The following is a 14,425-nucleotide window of genomic DNA, read 5'->3' as shown; positions in this document are numbered from 1 at the left end:
GGTGAATCTAAACATAACTACTCAAGTAAACTGTTGAGGCAGTGGAAATGAATAAATGACAGACAGGACTCTATGTTAGCTTGTAGACGAGTGTAGACCAGCTCCGATGTTCAGTCCCTCGTTAAATAAAGTCTTCACGTAACATGAAAAATTTATCATTTTTCCCACCCCCTTTCACCTCACTGGGTCATAAAACTATTCCCATCTTCAAAAATAACTCAGATTGATTAAAAACATGGGAAATAACAGATAAGACCTACCATTTGGTTTATTTTTGTTTATATGCCACAGGGGCCAATGAACTAAGAAAAGGTCAATTCAAAATACACAGCTAGAGGCTAGTCATTTAACTGAGCACTGCAGAGTTGGGCCAGGTTCCATGACTCTCCAGGCTCCGCCTCCTACTTCCAGGGCCCTCTTCTCTACTCTCTTACCTTCCCTCATCCTTTCCCTGCTGCTCCATGGCTTCAGGGATCCACGTGGTGGCCTCAGTCAGGCTGAAACCACTGATGACCATCACCTGGATTTTGCTTTTGCTTCTCAGGGCTGTGTCCCAGATGACCCTGGTTTCCATGGGTTACAAGCCCATTTCACCAAGTCTAGGGATACAATAATGCTACATAATAAAGTTCTTCCTCAAAAAGCACCTGGGCTTACTATGAGGCACATCCACCATCTCTTGCCATATAAAATGATCCAATTTTGACCCCAAAAAAATTCTAAAATAGAAATTTGGTTGAAAGACAAGTCTTTGGGAAACTGAGCCTCAACATCAGGAGGTGACAACTTAATCCAATGAGAAGTGTTTTTTGCACACAAGTGGTATTTTGGAATTGATTCCTGAGTCCTCAGACACACAAGCTTTTGAATGTTCCTAATAGTGGTTAAGTCTTCAAACCTTCTGAAGACAGACTGTATTTCTTTGAAATGAGCCAAAAGTGTTCAGGAGACAACTCTGGCTGACTATCCAGCTGGAGTGTACCATTTGGGTCAAAGCTATAAAGTACCAAGAGTGGTTTTCTGGTGTGGCTTGAAAATTAGCTCTGAAACTCATTCCAAAAGGGGCATTTCAGAAATGTATACAGCAATAGCATTATTAATGGAATAAAAACTTTTTTTTTAGGTGTTTTCTTTTGTTCCCTAAAAATGGCTACTAGATGAATAATATAATTTCATGCTTCCACTCCTTTAAATTTGCTGTCTGGACCCCTTGCCTGGAGTACAAGTCTCTCATTCCCACCCTATCTTCCCATAATATCTCCATTTTTCTTTCGTCAAAAGCTCCTCCTCCGAGAAGCCTTCTGAGTCCCCGGTCTAGACACAGGTGTCCTTCATACATGCCTCCACACCCCAACCCTCCCCTCTAACACGCAGGGCAATAGATAAAGGACATTAAAAACACTGGTTTCCTTTTCTGCATGCCCCCCCACCAGTATCAAACTGTCAGCTCCTTACAAATAATGGCTATGTTTTATGGTACTTGACAGAGTGACGGGTTCATACAATGCTCCATAAATGCTTGTTGCCCAAATAAATCCATTTGAAAAATTAGCCTCTTCACTTGAGTTTTAGTTTTGCTTCACATAATTTGGCAAACTTGTCATCTGTAGTTCAATGTCAACCCAGGAGTAATTTTATAAGAAAGACTCTGACAGCGTTGACCCTGGACCCATATGTTACTATTTTTCAAAAAGAATCTGAATGCTGGATGAGAAAGGAGGCTAATATAGAAAATAGTCACATGAGCTAAAGAAATGGCCTAAGACTTAAAGAAAACAAACAAACTCCAATTCATGTTCAAAATGACACCGGAGACTTGGAGAAATAGTTTCTCCAAGGGTATCAAGCAAAAAGCATTCAGACCTCCATTAGAGCTATTTCCCAACTTATGGAAAAACATACCCCACAAAGCTTACTCTGTAGCATAATTCTCAATATCAAGTTCAATTTGTCTCATTAAAAATCTCACATGAATAACCTATTGCTTAGCAATTCTACTTGTGGCTATACAGCTGATAGGGTAAAAAAAAGTATTTCCATCAAAAGATAATGTATAAAAATGTTTATACAAGCTATATTCATAACGAGCCCCAAACCGGAAACAACCAGAATGTTCATCCATAACATTAACGGGTAAACACACCGTGGCACATTCATACAATGAGACACTGCTCAGCAAGAACAAAGAACGAACCAAGATAAATACAACCTCATGGATGAATCTCACAGACATAAGGCTGAATTACGGAAGGTGGAATAAAAAGGATACACGCAGTATGGTTCCACTTGTATGAAGTCTAAAGTCATGCAAAGAAAATATCAACGGATTGCGCGGGGGATATTACAGTATGCTGAGAATGTTCTGTATCTTGGATCTGGTGATAATTACATGGGTGCATACATGCATAACATTTCATAAGGTTTACACTTCAATGGAAGTTTAAATAAGTATACATTTGTTTCACAACTCAAATGGCAGATTTAATTCTAAAATAGCACAGTAGGAGAAGGGTGGTGGAGAGGGAGGTGATCCCAGGGGAAAGAGGGATAGGGACTTTCTTGGATGAGCAGAGTAGTGATAGCAAAAAGGGATGTCGGGGAATTGGTATCCCAGGAGTGACCCCCTGAAGGGAGGAGTGGCCCTGGATATTAACGTTCTGGTGTTTGCATCCCTGGATAGAGTGAGCAGAATCTTTGGGGACTGATCCTTCAGGAAACCCATTGTCACACAGTGCTTTATGGTTTATAAAGATCCTTAATCCTGAGATCTTTCGTATATCCATATAGCTTTAGTACGGACACCAGCTAGTATGGCAAAGTAGTAAAAGAAATTGCTAGCAGGAAAAGAAACTGCCTGAGGCTAGAATGAACTTTAAATGAGTTGATATATTTGAGAGGCAAAGGCGATGTGGGGCTCACAGTAGACCACAAGCCATTATAAATCTGTAAACCTAATACAAGGAACATGAATAAAAAGGGCAAGGAACACAGATGGCAGAAGAGGTAGGGAAATCCTTGTATGAAATGAAGCACAGATCAGTCCTCCAGTAGGGTTGTGGGGTCCTATCAATCACGGCCTGGCCCTGGTCATATGAAGGATCTGGTGAGAGGACCGAGATCCATGTAAACATCTCTGTACTTGGTATCCAAGATCAGTGGCCTAATAGGTACACAATAAAGGACACAAATCTATAACACCAAACCCTGAAATTAGCCAAGAGGAGCTATGCATAACCCAGCCATTCAACAAAAGAGTAAAATGGGGAAATAGAGTGATGGGAGTTTCCTTTCAAGGAAAAGAATGCCAGACCACCAATAATTAATGTTGAAGTTGCTTTACCTCAGTGTCTAGGACCTTATCTGTTTGGACAAAGGTGGTGGAATGCACGTCCTGATATCTACTCTGTCCCATGATATGAAGGAGCCTCTTTGCTGAGGAAAGGCGTGGGTGTTGTGCAATAAATGGAGATATTATACTTTGCTTTGAGGGTTGCAAAGATCTAGTAAACAACAACAATACAGGATGCCCAGGGATATGTGAAGGTCTGGCAACCCTCTGCTTACTTATTTCTGAACAACTACATCTGGCTCCAATGAAAACCACATCTTTACACTCATATTTTATACACAGCCTTATTCTAAGTGGTTACAAAATAAAAACTGAGTAATGAGCTAATGACTTCTTCCCATCCCCTCCGTGTCAGCTTCCTCAGCCAGTATATCACCCCTTTGGAATTTTAATGCAAATGCTAGGAGACATAGAAGAATCTAGAGGTCACATTCAACTATGTAAAAGTGCTTCTTATCTGAAATGTTCTCCCTAAAACTCACAATTTATCTAAACTAAATGAGGAAAAGAAAAAAACAAAACCAGACTGGGTTGTGTTTCCATACGATGCTGTGGTCGGGTGGAGCAGGGAGCACTCTAGATGACATATATAGAACAATTCCCCAAACATTCCCAAGACAGACCAGGAAGGTTCATCCTTCAAATGTGCTGCAACTGCATTATTCATACTTTCAGTTTGGGCCTTTTGGTGCTTGTTTGAAAGTAGTGCTTTACCACCAGAAGAAAGGGACACTGGGAAGGTTAGGTTTGGTTGGGGGTGACACCTAACATTCCCATGACTGGTGGAGAAGCGACATCAACAACCATGGATGCTAACAGGGTGTGTACAAAACTGACAAAAGCCACTTCATGCTGGGCTTCTCCCTCCCAGGTGATTTTCCACTCCGACCATGTGATGGAGGCCGGGCAGGTGCTCTTACCATGCTACATGTGAGGAGGCGTCGCAGAGCGACATCCCGTGGTGAGTTACCAGCCCCACTCAGCTTTGGACCCTGAGGAAATGACCCTGAGACACAGGTCTGTCCCACCGTCTCAGGCTAAGTCCCCCAGTGCCTGGTCCCAAGAGGAAGATATCATTTCTAGGATGGGTTGAAAACCAAATGCAATCATTTAGTCTGCAATCCCCAGCCGCTATTTATTTCTAACTTCATTATCAATTCCAAGGAATATTTTTATGATCATTGGGGGAGGGAGGCAGTCATGGTAAAGCAGGTAGCAAAAGTTCTAAAACTGAGTCTGATGCCTGAAAAATATCGAAGAAGAGAAAAATGTACTCTAGACAATGGAAGACACCAGAGTATCATGGTACAGAGACACTGAAAAGGGAGTAACAAGAACATTACGAAGACAGCTCCCCTCCCCTCCACAGTTTAATAACCAGACCAGGCAACACACAGTTAACAGTAAATGCATCATCTCTGCCATGAAATTCCATATTTCCCCCCCTAACTTCTACTTCTGCATGAGTTGAGTGACTCTTTTCATCTTTCCAAAGCTCTGTAATAAAACAGAGCGCCACGGGGAAATATACATACAAAACCACCATTATGTGGACCACTGTACCTTTAGTGAGTGACATCCAAAAGCTAAAGGAGTAAATTCCCACTTAACTAAATTGTTTCATTATATGCCTGCATCTCAGTATTTCCCCCAGAGTCCCATGGGTTAGTGCAGGTGTTTTCGGTGATAGACTGGGACCAATGTCTTTAATGTGAAGCTTGTAGACACGGTGGACAAGGTAGCAAAGCTGTAATGAAGAGGGCCCCGTGGTGTAAGTGGCTGTGGCTGCCTGTCTACGATAGCGTGCGTGTGTTATTAAAACACAGTGGGTCGGCGCTCTGTGTCAATGTCCAGAGGCCTTAAGATGCTCTGCACGGAACTCTAGATCACTGGATTCTGGCACCGACTGATCAAAGCAATGATCTCATAAGCCCATTCTTAATTTTCCTGAGATGCTAACAGATAAGAAGAGGGGCAAGGCAAAGGGGGGAAAATGGTCTGGGCATCATCCTGGCCTTACCCCCTCCCTCATTCTCCACCTTCCACATGCCATCCGTCACCAAGTCCTGCTCTGCCGGTGGATTGCTCCAATCCATCCCCATCTGCGTCCACGGTCACCTTGCCTCTTGCCGCTCTCCTTCCCCTCTATAATCCCTTCTTCATAAAAGTAGGCAGAGAGGTTTGAAATGCACAGCAGAACATGGCACTTCCCCTGCTGTCTAACCTTCAATGGCTCCCCAGCACTCTGACACTAAAGCAAAACCTCCTTGAAGATCATGTGCAAGGAACCCCCGCTTACCTCTCTCTATCCTCATCTGGTGACATCTTCCTAGTGATCACTGTCCCGGCCACACCAGCCACCTTGGACTCTCAGACTATATCAAACTCCTTCCTGAGTCAGGCTTTGAATGTGTTTTCCTCCATCTGGAGGATTCTTCCCTAACTCCTCAAGGGCTGATTCATCCTGAATTCCTGTCTCTGCTTAAATGCCACCTCCTTAAAGAGGCCTCCTCTGATGGCTGTGTCTTACTGTCACTGTGCTCTCCTCACGGCCCGCCCCGGCACACCGTGTACCACTGCATTCTGTGACTGTCTTCCATTTCACAGCAAGATTTCAAGCGATAAGGCTACACTGTACAATCATTATATTTAAATTCCAATTTAAAATAATTGGTATTTTCTATCTCCCCCAGGAGAGCCCTGGCTCCAAGAAAGGAGAGATCGGGGTATATTTTTACCAATCCTGCGCCGAGAACCTAAGCCTGGCTCCTGGGACACATTAAATCCTCCCCAAATTGCAGGCCATCCTAAGCCAGATATCCAGCGCCTACTTCATTCTGGGGGGACCTTCAGAGATGGGGATTCTTTGACCAACATGCACAATTAATCCCACTGCTAAAAATCTTTATTACAAACCACATTTGAGCCAGTTTCCGGTTTCTCACCGCTGGGCCTTTTGCCAACTTAATATATGGAAATCCCGCTCGGAAAGTTTGCGAGAGAGCAACTATTCTCATTACGTTCTTCCTGTCATCTGGGTTCTAACCCAGAGGGCTGTGTTTTAACCCAGATGGTCTTTCATTAAGAAAGGTTTGTTTGTTTGGGCAAGGTTTTTCCAGGCTAATAAGTTCTTGAGTGGAAACTTCGCTCTGGTTTTCCGACCCTGTTTTCGCAGCAGCTGGAGGACAGAGGCTGCCGTCCTCCCTCTTATAAACAAAAAGGCCAAACCACAGTCCCTAGTCGCAGGCAAGACAAACACACACTCCCGCTGGGAGGGCAGCCCCATGCGGTGTGCACTCAGGGCTGGGGCCGGCAGGGAGCGGCTGTCTGCTCTCTGTTACTGCGCTGTCATTCATGGAAAGCCAGCCAGCGACGGCATCCGTGGCTTCCTTGCACAGATGACTATTTGCATGAGTTTTCTAACTGCATACAAGCAGAATCTTGGGTAAAGATGCTCTGCTCAAGTCTTAGGAAAGGGACCTCATTTACTCAAATCCATTTTAAAACCTGCCTCTGTAGCAAAGCATCTATGAACATCATGATATTCATCAAAGGTTCTATCACTCTGCATGAAACCAGCAACACTGGGAATCTTAAGTGCTTTATTTACTTTTCTCTTTTTTCAAGACAATCAGTTCCATCCCTACTAATTCAGAAACTACAGTATTCAGACAGGAGGAGAGCTGAAACTAATCTTTTACTGTCTACTAAGAAAGAACTATTAAATTATAATGCATGAATAAGGCTGGTTCCAAGAATAGATAAAACACTTGGCAGAAACTATTTTAGGTCTTCCCTGGTAATTTGGAGCTACTCATTAATTTATAAACAGTTGATCTACTAATTACAAAAACGTTTTATCTATTCATTCAACCAGGACCCAAAGGAACTAGGCAATCGACGCGAGCTTGATCCCACTGGCTGTGAGGCTGGCTATTTGTACCTGAGAGAGAGGTATTTTCCTTCAGAGAGCAAACTGTATTTTGTTTTTAGAATTTTGGGTTTCTTTCAAATTTAATATGAATGAAATTTCCTTCTATATCAGTATTCTACTGCTATTGTAACAAATTACGATAAACATAGGGACTTAAAATACCACCAATTTATTAGTGCATAGTTCTGCAGGTCAAAAGTCCTGGCACAGAATGGCGAATTTCTCTCTGCTTCTTCCAAGCACATTTGGCTGTGGCAAAATTCAGATCCTTGTGGTTGTAGGACTGAGGTCCACGTCTCTCTGCTGGACATCTATCAGGGGCCACTCTCAGCCAGGAGAGACCACCTTCATGTCTTGCCATAAGCCCCCACACCTCGGACCCCCCAATCTTCAAAGCCAGCAGTGGAGATGCTTCCTCAGATAGCATCCCTCTCATGGCTTGAATCTTAACTTAAGGGAAGTGTCCAGTCTCTTTTTAAAGGCTCATCTGATTAGGTCAGATCCACTTAAGATAATTTTCCCCTCTTAAGGTCAACTATTTAGAGCCTTAATTACATCTGTGATCATCTTCTCAAAGTGAGACCCACATTAACGTTCCACTAGATAGCTAGGATAAGATGCGTGTAGACCAGGGTATGGAAATCCTGGGGGTCATTTTCATTTTCTGCCTCCCCCACCCCATTATTAAAAATTAATGACGCTTTCATGAGACAAAATACAACTTTAAATTTGCTCCCCAGCCACACCAGTCTTCTGCTCTGGATTTAAGTGTTCCTGACACATCGTCAAGGCCGGTATAAAACAGGTTTACTTTAAGACACCCCCCATCAAACAAGATTTGCAGTTTCCTTGAAAGCAGCTAAGGCCTTTCTTTTCTTTTCTCCACATAAGTAACACCAGTCATGGCAGGAAATGAGGAGTATCAGCCTTAAATATTACCATGAAAAAAATCAGAAAACTGCAAATATCAACATGCAAGTCTCAGGAAGAGTAGCCCCCATTTCTCATGAACATTCTAAACATCCACCAATAGTTCTAATACCCTTCCTTCCCCTCAAAAACATAAAGGGAATCCTACTTCAAACGAGGTCAACATTAAAGGCATTAAAAAATGTAATGTCGTTTTATTAGGGCCTTCTAGGGGAAATCTAACAATTTAATATATGTGTGTGTTTATTGCACAGGGCTACACAAACAGATGCAATATTGTTTTCAGACCTCACAATAATATTTAAGCTGAGGTGTTTTTCTTAGTCATGATTATGCAACTTGCCTGGTTCTCCATACTCTGAATTTATCTATCTTGCCTTATTTTGTTATGGGATCTGTCTTCTCTGGCTCCCCCTCCTACTATAATTTTCAGAGAATGAGATTTCATAATTGAGAAATGGAAAGCAAAAACCTGCTATTCAACATGCAATAAATACTTCCTAAGCCCCTACAATATGCCAGGCACTATTCTAGGTGCCACTGGAAAGACTGATTAACAAAACAGAGAACTTCCCTACTTTTATGACACCCTACTTTATTCAGGGGCGGGGGGGACAGAAATACAAGCAAGTGGTAATTAGGAGAAGTCAGGCAAGGTGGTGGCCGCAGGGGCTGGAGACACTTTTAGATGTGGCAAACAAGGAATGCCTCTTGGATGATTGAGCACAAGGGGAAGGCGTGAAGAAGGATGTAGAGGTCTTGGGGAAGAGTGGTGTCGGCAGAAGCCCTGAGGCTGGAGCCTTGGGAGCGTGTCTGCAGGGAGCTGGAAACCCCGGGTGGCTGAGCAGAGTGAGCTGAGCTGAGTGGGCACAGTGCAGTGAGGAGGGAGGCCAGAGTGGTGAGGAAGGAGGGAGGGAGGCCAGGGCAGTGAGGAGAAGGGAGGTCAGGGTGGTGAGGAAGGAGGCCTGAGCAGTGAGAAGGGAGACCTGCATGGCAGGAACCACATCTTGTAGATGAGAAGCCATTGAAAGGTTTTGAGCAGATGAATGCCATGATATGGCTTAACATAAAAAAAGAACAGTCTCTCGGAGTGCAGAGAGGGAGGTCAGATAGGATTTGAAAGAGGGTACGGGTAAGAATCTGAAAACATGGAGATGATCAGAAAATGGCTCGAGTTTGCAGTCGAGTGAGATTGACTCCACTCTGCAATCCAAAAAAAAAAAAGTTTAACTCCTTCCACCACCTCAGACATGATCAAGAACCAGAAAAGCCTGGAACAGATAAAGAAAAGCTGCCAGAAAAGTTGTAACACTAGGACTTGCTGAGTCCCTGTGATCCCAAGAAGAGTTCCTCATGATGGTCACTTATGAGAAAGGGGTGTCCACTTGCCAGGCTCCCCAAGAATTAGGAAGAAACTCTGTTACCAACTCTTTGGAACTCTAGAACACTGACCCACGGAATGAAGGACTTCATAAAAAGAACCCATGTGTACCAAATCAAACCTGTGGAGGACAGAGGAGTGGCCTGACAAATCTGGAACTATCTCAACACTCACGTGCTCACTCATCCTGCCAGGTCTCAAAGGCACAAGCCACTCATCTCTCTCCGCAACTCTCCTCTTGCTTTGCACACGGTTGCCCTTTCAGGCCCAAGGTCTTCCCCGCCATGATACCAGGGAGAAAGCTAAGAGTGAGCACTGATCTTGCCTATGAACACCTTGCAACTCAGTCCCTCAATTAGGGAGACTTCCCAGCACGTAGCACCAGGCACAGTCCAATGTTTGCAGATTTCTCTATTCACGGAGATCTTTAGAATGGGACCCCCAGGAGTAGAGGGTGTTCCTGGTGTCCAAAACAGCCACAAGAAAAGATGCCCTTGAGTCTGCATGTACGGGGCGCTCTGAGTATGAAGTGACCCTATGCCTCCGAGGAAGTGAGGGAATGGGAAATGGATTAAGAGGGCATTTGAAGAAAAATATTAGAAAAACTTTCACTGAAAATGTAAAGAAATAAACTGTTCATTTGAGCTACTTTTTCTAACTTTATAAACTGTATAGGGATGAAGTGATGGGGGGCCTATAGCGACCTTGATCGCATTTGTATTCTTTAAATCAAAATTCATGCGAACGTTAGATGACATCAGTTGGTGGCTCCTTGGCCTATTGATCATTTTTGTGATTTAAACAGATCTAAAAATGTTAGTCGACTCACAAATCACTTTGTTAGAATATTGGAATAAGGGACAGTTTTGGGTGTTTTCCTGTCTGGCCTTCCTCAGCCTGAACAATCTAATGTGATGTTGTGTCCCTATTTCAGTGATTTGGACTGTACACTTCTTCCTTAACAGAAACCTACTGTACTCTTATCTTTTTGAAAAAGGAAAGTGGTAGCTCCTCAGTATTAGGCTATTCCTTTAATAGAGGTACTAAATATATTATTACTGTTTGTAACCCTAAGTATTCTGAATTAAAATAAAAAGGAACCAATTCACAGTTGATAGTCCACATCCACTCCAGGAATAAAAGGGGATCAAGGTCTTTCTGTGATGTCTAAGATGAATCCTACAATTAGGTATGTATGTACATATATACATGCGTGCTCACTCTCTCTCTCTCTCTCTCACTCACACACACACACACACACACACACAAACAAGCACACACACACTTTGCTCAAAGCCTCCTCTTTCTGTTCTGGATAGAAAGCTAGAAACTGGTCCTTTTCTTTGGCCTATACTACTCTCTTCTACAAAGTTCAAACTCTCTGGTGTCCTGTCTCCTCTCAAAAATGCTCTTATGTACCTCTTCCTTTCGTACAGAATAACTTTAAGACTGAAAAGAAGACCAAAGCCCATTAACCCAGAACACAATAGAAATAAAGTCTCTACATGGCACATCTCTCCAGTATGCGTTTTCTATACCCAGCCCTTCAACACAGGGAGGAAACTCAAATTAACTATGAGACACAAGCTCTAGAAAAAACTGGTACATTGATCATAGGTTCATTTTCCAAAAACATGCCAGAAAATATGAAGAGTTCTTATTACAAACAACTTGTAAAATGCATACCAAGACATGGAAACATCTGGCAAGTGGTTAATGGGACAGTTAGTCTTAAATCTTCACATCGCCACAAACAAAACAAACTTGCAAATGTTTGAGGTGAAAGACCATTACGTTTTAAAATTACTTTTTAATACAGACTCGCCTTTGGATCGTCAATCCAGTCACAGCTCTAGTGAAGTTAAAGCCAACAAAACTCCTTTCAGAAGTGCAGTTGTGAGCCAGTTTGAGGCACAAGTCGAGCTTTTGTTAAAGGTTCAGAATCTGAGGTGCAAGCAGAGAATGTTGGCAGAAACCTCTCCCCACCCATTGTATCCAATAAAATATTCTCTAATGAACCTCAGCTCCATGCATACTGAAAATCTCTCTCTACCTTACATTACGTGTGAGGTCGTCTATTTAGCAAATTCCTCCGTGGAGTTGGAAGCCACGGAATCTGAAGAAAGTACTATCACTGGAATGATTGATTTTTATCTTCAGACCTGCTTGGGCTGGTCCTATTTTGATGGCCAACTTTTCTCAGGCACTAACCTGGAACCACGAAGAAAAAAATAAATACGTTCGGCGACCTCCAGACATCGGGAAAACCCCAGATTCTCTGTCTCTTCACACAGCCTCCCAAGAAGCAGAGTAACAGTGAGGGGTTCGAGGGGAGAAATGTGGTCTTTGACCTGCACATGTGCTGGCCCCTCAGCAGAGAGCCTTTCAGGTGCTGGCCCAGGGCAGTGAGAGCATCTCACGCACACAGAGTAGCACAGGACATAAAGTTTACAAGAGAAGCACAGCCACACAATGGGGTCTGAAGAACCGAAGTGACAAAGGACAATACTCCTTAAAAATGACTTACTCAGGATGTAGACTTTAGTCAAAATCCCAGCCAAATCTCAGGCTTTAATGGAAGTTAAAGCTCAATTTTAAAATATCCCACGTTTAATTTTTTAGCTTTTACATAACAGGAGGTCACCATGTACTCAGCTTAAACTTAGAAGATTCAGGGGCACCTGGGTGGCTCCATCGGTTGGGCGGCTAACTTTGGCTCAGGTCATGATCTCGCAGTTTGTGGGTTCGAGCCCCTCATTAGGCTCTGTGCTGACAGTTCGGAGCCTGGAGCCTGCTTCAGATTCTGGGTGCCCCTCTCTTTCCGTCTCTCCCCTCCTCTCGCTACCCCTCTCTCTCAAAAATAAGTAAAACATAAAAACAAAGTTAGAAGATTCATTTACGGAGTATCACTACATAAGAGAGGCCAAAGAGGACAGAAGGGCAAGTGCTGGAAATCTGGGTTTAAATACCGGCCCTTAATCCGTATTTGAGCAACTTGTTTACATCTCTTATGCCTCAGTTTACCCACCAATAAGACATGTTATTAGGATCTATCTCACAGGGTTATGGCATGCAAAACATTGAGTGGCGTCACACAACAAACCTACAAGTATTAGTGACTATTATTACTCCAAAAACAAAAGCAAATTTTCTGAACGGAGAGGTTCCCCAAATCTAGAGTGCACAGGGCTCGCGAAATAGCTCTTTGGAAAATGCAGATTCTTGGGTCCAGCCTCAACGATGCTGATTCAGGATGTCAGGGGTGAGGCCAAGAGTTTGCAGGTTTAACAATGATCTCAGGTGGTTCTGTTGCAACTGGAAATGCAAACCACATGGTAAGAACCACCGCTCTCAGGGGTGAGCGCTGCGTTATCAGGGAAGCCACCGGCAGCTGCTAGGGACGGAGAGGCCAAAGGACCGTGAAGAGGAAGGACACAGCAGGTGTGCGGCTGCCTCCTCCCAACCCCCAACTGCTTCCCGCCCAGTCCCCGCCCCCACCCCATGGTGTCAGAAGCAGCCCTGCAGAGGTGGCGGTGGCGGGAACAGCAGCAGCTGCCTCTTTCTTGCAGCAGACCAGGCAATGGAAGGGGCCACTCCCTCCTAACTCCAACCAGGTCCCTGTGGACACAGCAGCACAGGTTCCTGCTGGCCCAACTCAGGGCCAGGCAAGTGCCCACACACAGAGAGGTCAGGGGCTGTCCCCTGAAAGCCAGTGTGACACTTCCTGCTCTACAACTACTTAAATAACTACTAAAACATAAGCGCATTTGAAACTCTGTGGAGTAAGTTTACTATTATCTCCCTTTTATGGAGGAAAAAATGAAGGTTTGAAAGACAAGAGGCCACAGCAGAGGCAAGACCCAGAAAATTCCACCGGCTCTCCCTCCAATGGGAAGGGGAGGCTATCCCGGCTGCCCAGGCTCCCACCTAGCTCTAAGATGAATTACCATGCTCTGGAGTATATCAAGCGCCTCCTGAGGGCTCTTTTTCCGCTCCCCTCGCCCAGTCTTCTGTAAGTTTATTTATTTTTGCTGCCTTGTTTGTTGTCCATCAGCCCCCACTAGACTGCACTGTCCCAGAGAAAAAGGAATGTTAACTGTGCCTTTCATTCCTGTGGCCCCAGACCTCAGAATGGAGCCCAGTGAGTGTACTCAGTAGTTCTTCTGAACTGACCGACTTCAAAGCCCACCATTTGTTAACCATTCCTCTCCTGTGGAAGTACCACTTGGAGAAGTCTATTAATCATCATTTACAAACTGGCAAGTTACCCACTCAGCCCGCTCAAAAGAGAAAAGTCCAGGACAGGAAGTCAGATTTCAGGACTGGCAGTCATCAATTGGGGTGAGAGGTCATCTACTGACATGTGCTGCCAGTGCCCAGGAACTACGGGCGCCCTGGCCCGCCAGAAGGTGCCTACACAGCTCATGTGACACCAACCATGCTACAAATCAAATGCATTTGCTAGTGTGCAAAATGGAAAAAGACAGAATGACCCCTTGGAAGCCAGGTGGGGTCTCCCTCTCCTCCTGCCCTGGAAGACAGTAATAATTAAGGAGAGTGATTCTGTTTCAAGACTGTAGACAAGAAACAACTAGCTTCCTTTTCCGGAGAACGGGAACCACCCAACAACTGGGCACAGCATCCAATGAACCAGACTGAACGAAAAAAATTGGAGAAGTAGCTGAAGAGACATCTTGACACATTCCAGCCTCCTAGAAAGTGAGTAGTTGTACATATGCACCTAAATATATGCTTTTCCTGACAGCAAAATGCTCAGGAGCCATTTGTACCTACGTGGGTGGCTGGTGCCTCAGTTCTGAGACTAATGAAT

General features: G+C 44.0%; 1 protein-coding gene across 1 annotated transcript in view; it reads right to left on the bottom strand.

Moving 5' to 3' along the window:
• The window catches only part of EXT1 (exostosin glycosyltransferase 1), a 287,664-nt gene that overhangs the window by 153,311 nt on the left and 119,928 nt on the right, over positions 1–14,425 (bottom strand). The window lies entirely within an intron of this gene.

The sequence above is a fragment of the Hyaena hyaena genome, unplaced genomic scaffold (genome assembly GCF_003009895.1).
Source record: "Hyaena hyaena isolate Hyena2069 unplaced genomic scaffold, ASM300989v1 scaffold_26, whole genome shotgun sequence".
Classification (NCBI taxonomy): Eukaryota; Metazoa; Chordata; class Mammalia; order Carnivora; family Hyaenidae; genus Hyaena; species Hyaena hyaena.
The sequence above is the reverse complement of the archived record's forward strand: the minus strand, read 5'-3'. Positions and strand labels throughout refer to the sequence as shown.